Source organism: Branchiostoma belcheri, unplaced genomic scaffold, assembly GCF_001625305.1.
Source record: "Branchiostoma belcheri isolate BF01 breed outbred unplaced genomic scaffold, Haploidv18h27 scaffold1, whole genome shotgun sequence".
In the NCBI taxonomy this organism is placed as follows: Eukaryota; Metazoa; Chordata; class Leptocardii; order Amphioxiformes; family Branchiostomatidae; genus Branchiostoma; species Branchiostoma belcheri.
Window position 1 is genome coordinate 10,960,230 of NW_017802379.1, and position 5,737 is coordinate 10,965,966.

The 5,737-nt window shown below is 38.1% G+C and overlaps 1 long non-coding RNA gene and 1 pseudogene across 1 annotated transcript in view; one reads left to right on the forward strand and one right to left on the reverse strand.

Moving 5' to 3' along the window:
• Window positions 1-5,737, forward strand: part of LOC109486555 — a 46,349-nt pseudogene that overhangs the window by 10,345 nt on the left and 30,267 nt on the right.
• LOC109488200 overlaps window positions 5,676-5,737 on the reverse strand; it is a 961-nt gene continuing 899 nt past the window's right edge. The window contains exon 3 of the long non-coding RNA XR_002141321.1: window positions 5,676-5,732. This is a non-coding gene — a long non-coding RNA (uncharacterized LOC109488200). The remainder of the gene's footprint in view (window positions 5,733-5,737) is intronic.

Consider the following 5,737-nt stretch of genomic DNA (forward strand, 5'->3'; position numbering starts at 1 on the left):
ATGAACACTCCATTTGTTTTGCACCCGACATGACCTTTCGCTGGTAACTCTCCTGCCCTTGTGTAAACACAGATGTGGAAGTGGGTCAAATCGTTGAGCTCTACATCAACTGGGGTATGCAGTCAAGCAGTTTTGATAGCTCATGATGTAAACAGGCTGGGGACACAAATTTTTGGTGTCAATAAGGTCTAATTTGCATAAATAATGAGAAAAATGCTATAAATAGTACAATGAAATAGTGGTTACTGACAGGATTTTCATACTGGCTGCATTTGGAAGTTAAGTGAAGGTGATCAGTATTAAACATAATTTATTCAAATCTGAACCTTATTTGCATGATTTATGAGGAAATGCTAGAATAGCCCTCTTTGTTTAAGATTATAAGACTGTCATTGGATGGAAAATATGATCAAAGGATATAATTGCAAGTGAGGATATTATTTCGATAATCAATGTGAAACATTCATAATTTGTCAGTCGTAAAGGTTAACATCATTTGTCGAAGGCATGAGATCGTGGAACTCTAGTTTTACCAAGTAAAGCTTCTTAGGCCATGTTGATTTGATTATATGGATGACATCCTCCGGGAGCCCCAAAACTGATGCGCGCGTGCGAAATAAAAAAAAAGTTTGCAATAAAAAAAGTTCTTTTCATTATGAAATCTACGTGGTCATGAGGGTTGAGCAAATGGCACAGAATATGGTTTGGCGAATAATCTAGTCTTCAAGTTCATTTCTCTACAATTTCGTCTTTTTTCGTTTGATTTTGGCATTCTACGACATTGGTATAGTTTTTATTAATTTTTTTTGCAACTTTTGGTATATTTTTGCTCATTTTGCAACTGTTTTGTACGATTTACAGTAAGGTTGAAAACTTTTTTTTTTTGGAAACGGCCGAAAATTCATGCGCGCGCGGATGTCATCCATATAATCAAATCAACATGGCCTTATGTGCAAACTTTGTGTAATACTACAATGGCATACATTAGAGTTTAGACATGTTAAGTTGAGAAGTTGAGAGGCACTTTTTAGTACCGGGCTACCAGACTGTTTATCTAAGTAAAGTTTGCCCTGTAGATGTCTATATTTGTTGACATGTTTAAATTTGTTTACCCCAGGCCCTGACTGACACCTACAAGTACGTGAGTCATCTGGCTGATCTGGGCAGACTCTGGGTGAGTCATGGACAGCAGTTTTCTTTGAAGTACATGCACAGTGCTCCTATTGCTACATGTAGGGCTGCATACCCGTTCACTGGACTTGGATCCGGACCTGTAATAATGTTTAGGTTCAAGTCCAAAAAAACCTAAAAGTCAAGAACTGAGTCCGGACTTATTACCATAAAAGACCATTTCACATACCCCCTTTCTTTCCAAACCACCTAAAACCTTCCATAGATTGCAAAATCTTTGCTGTAAAATGAAGAAAACATTGCCTTCGGGCATTGTAAAGTTTCGGCCTCCATGCCTCAAAGTTTTACCCAGACAACATTGCAAGGTTGCCAGCATGCAATTTTGTATATGCCTTGGATTTAGGTCCGGACTTACAAGTCTGAAAACTGAACCTTAACCTCTGGACTTGAATCCGGACCTGAACCTAAAATTGAGTTTAGGTATGCAGCACTAGCTACAATGTAGGTGTAACTTTACCAGGACTTGAAATTAAAGGTGGTCCGATGGCCACTGACCACTAGAAATAAAATTTAGCCTGGGACAGCTAAAATAGAAAGACACTTTAGGACATTCTCACAATAGAAAAATAATCAACATCAGAATGTCAGCCCTCCTTTTGTTTATATAAGTTAGTCCCACCAAATTTCCCGTCTTCTCTGCATTTATAGTGTGCCTGGCAGTCAGAATGTAATTATAAGCAAAATAAAGTTGACTTCAACAAGTTGAAGTCATACAATACTTCCCAAAGAACAGATTGGGACAGTTCATCCTCACTTTGGGACAACTGAAATTTATTTTTGGGACAGTGCTGGGACAATAGGAAGAAAAATTAATTTTGAGACCTGTTTACATGTATATTTTGCATTTTTGAGCACCCACAATTTGAGTTGTGCATATACACCTGATTTTTGACAGTGGATGTGTTGGTGCATATACATGTACATGTAGACATGTGTGTAGGCTTATTTATAGGGCGTCTTTAGGGTGTCCTACCAAAAAGCAGGGCGTCCAAATTCTTATTATTTTCAGTACAGGGCGTCGTACAGGGTGTCCAAAAGACATCCCCTAGCTAAAAGCCTGATTTCGACTCCATTTATATTAGTATAAAGAGATGGGGACTATGGTGTGTTGACTGTCCTTATGTGTATGTTACTTACAGGGACATCTACAGGAAGGCTATGGGAAACTGATAGCTCTCTACTGTAAACTTCTGGTCACCAAGATAGAATTTCACCGAAAGGTATGTGTGTCTGTTGTGTACATTAACAGTTTTGTGTTTCTAAAGTTCCACTGTTTGTTAAGTTTGAGCAATGTTACTACTGATTTCTGAATATCATAGGATATGCACCAGTACATGTATATACAAAATGTTCAAATTGTGTAAAAAATACCTTGTTGTACTAGTATATACACAGTGATATGCCTGTCCTTAGTGCCAAATGCTATCTACACACATAAACATATCTGTCCTTGGTACTGAACGCTATCTACACACATACACATGCCTGTCCTTGGTGCTGAACACTATCTACACACATACACATGCCTCTCCTTGGTGCTGAACACTATCTACACACATACACATGCCTTTCCTTAGTGCTGAACACTATCTACACACATACACATGCCTTTCCTTGGTGCTGAACACTATCTACACACATACACATACCTGTCCTTGGTGCTGAACACTATCTACACACATACACATGCCTGTTTTTGGTGCGGAACACTATCCACACACATACACATGCCTGTTTTTGGTGCTGAACACCATCTACACACATACACATGTCTGACCTTGGTGCTGAACACTATCTACAAACATGCACATGCCTGTCCTTTGCACTGAACACATTATTTGAAAAAAATGCTTATACTGTGTACCCTGGTGTGGTATTGATGTTTTTTTTATTGTTCCCAGAATGCAGCGTTTCCTGGTAATCTACAGATGTCAGATGAACAGCTGCATGCAGCTGGAGAAAATGACGTCAACAACTAGTAAGTGTAAACAAACATAAGTTGACCTAAATTTTACAGCATCCTTTTTGTCGACAACCTCCTATAACTTCATCACAACAAAGTATTTTTTTTAATCCTGTGTAGTTATTGTCAGAATGGATACCCAATCCATACCTGAATGCCTTGTTATGTTTACCTTTGCAAAAGATATTGTAAGTAGCAGAAATAGAACACCCCTGGGTTAGAATGGTACAACCTGCCACCCCCGGTGGTGAGTAGGCTAGTCCACTTCTTGGAACCGGTTATATCCAGTTCAGTCCATGTTCTACTCTAGAATAAACACTACAGCAAGTCCTCTCATCATACCCTAACCTTGGGGTGGGGGACAGGGCAAGTAAATGGTTCGTTACAATATTGTTTTTGCTCCTTTTTTCTCTTCCTTTCAAAACACACAAGGTCAATGATCTAGCCTAGATACCTGACACTATGGTTACTGGTGTTATAGGCTTATGGCAGACATCTTGTGGTGCTGGGTTCCATTTTGTAACAATTTAAGAGACAGTTGAGGGGCTGGTTACCATAAACGTGTACGTGAATGTGTTTGAGTAAGATGTAACAGAGCAGTAGTTTGTTGTGCTAGACCATGGGAAGGATTTCCAGTGTGCATTTGTTTTGAAAATATTACTTTTCTAGTTTCCCAGCATAACTTGTTGTTTTCAGTTTCCAGCTGACAGTGGAGATGTTTGATTACATGGACGCCATCCTGGCCATGCAAGCTGCAGGTAAGGGTCATGTGTCAAAGGTTATGTGTCATAGGTCATGTGTTAAAGGTCAAAATGGATTGTATTACTTATAAATGAGTTGTGGATCAATGATATCATTTGTTCCAAACAGGTTAGGTTATTCATAGAACTATATACAGTGGTCGAAATATTTTTTTTCAGTGTTCTGCAATATTGCAGAAGAGTCAAAATTTTGTTCTGCAATTTGAAAATACTTTCTGCAAATACACAAGCCTCCATACTACAACCTTCTCAAACCATTACTGTCTTTTTACATCATATATAGCTTTGTAAATCTGTAGCATTACTGGAATTCTTTTAAGTTCAATCTATCACTCTTTTTAATTTCAGACTTTATAGATCCTTCTCCACAGAAATCATTTACTGGTATCTTCACGGGTCTTTCACCACTGTCTCCCACTACAAGCTACTACAACTAAAATCATACCTTACCAGTAAATGTACTAGTAATCACACCCACATATCATCCTTCCACACAACATACTAATAAAGACACACCAAAAAAACTGTACTTAACTCTTAAGCAACTCGATATGATTTTGGTGCTACCTGAAATGGTCAGACTGCTACCTTTCGTCAGTGACACTAAGAGAATTGCAGGTTTATAAGTACCAACTATTGATTCATAATGCAAATTAGTGAAGATAAACTTTTGGAAGTCCAAAGGGAAACAAAAGATAGACAAGTATGATGCAAATTAGTAAAGCTCCTGTTGCTTCAAAACAGGAGCTAATAAGTGTTGTCTGTCCTTGGGGCCAGAAAGTTCTAGTTTGCTAAATTGAATACTATTGAATCTGGAGCCTATTTTCTGCAAAATTGCAGATTGTATAAACTTTTCTTCTGCAATCTTTAAAATGTATCTGCAGATTGCAGACTGCAGGCAGGTATTTCGAACACTGATATATGAGGTAACAGTACTAGGTAGTCTTTTTCAGTTGCTGTCTTTTTTTGTTTTCCATATAATTGATATGATATATGGTTTCAGTCTTGTCATCTGTGGGACCCATCCGACCTTTGACCTCCTCAGGCTAGTAGAATTCGAACTTTTGGCTAGGTGCATGTGGGTGGTGAGACGGGTGAAGGGAAGCTCGGGAATGCCACGGAATTTTGTGGAATGGAGGAAAATAAAACATAGGCAGAACATTCTGTGCCAGCATGAAACCTTCATTACATTGTGCAAAACTTGAATTTTCCACAGTTTCTACTTGACATTTGGTCAGTAAAAATTTGCCTGTTGCAGACGATATCTTTTCTGACAACATTTGGAAACTATACACGAGTTAGAGTTTATAAAGTGAGACATTCTGTCAAAGTACAATACATTACAGGTTTCATGCAGGCGCAGTAAATTTTTTCTGCCAAGGTGCGATGTAGACCTGTTTTTTAACAGATATAAGGCCACACCAATTTAATTTGTTGGTTCTTGGATTCGCGCCTTCATTTTTTTTTATCTAAAAAAGAAAGATTCTGGTTCTGAATCAACTCAATTATGCTCATATTTTGCCCCCAACAGTTGAGGAAAATCCTTTTTTTCCAAGTTGTTACAGTTTTTCTATCAATGCTGTGGTTTGATTTAAAGTAAGTGTTAATTTTTTTTCCCTACCGCTTCATATTTTTTCTGAAAAAATTTGACAACCAACAAATTAAATTGGTGAAGCCTAACTGATCCCTGTGTACAACAGGCACATTATATTAAATAATAACATAACATGTGAGGCAACCAGTGCTGTTCTGTACTCATATTTTTTTCTTCCCACAGTGTTTGCGACCCTTGACCCGACCCGGTCTAACTCCATGACCTCCA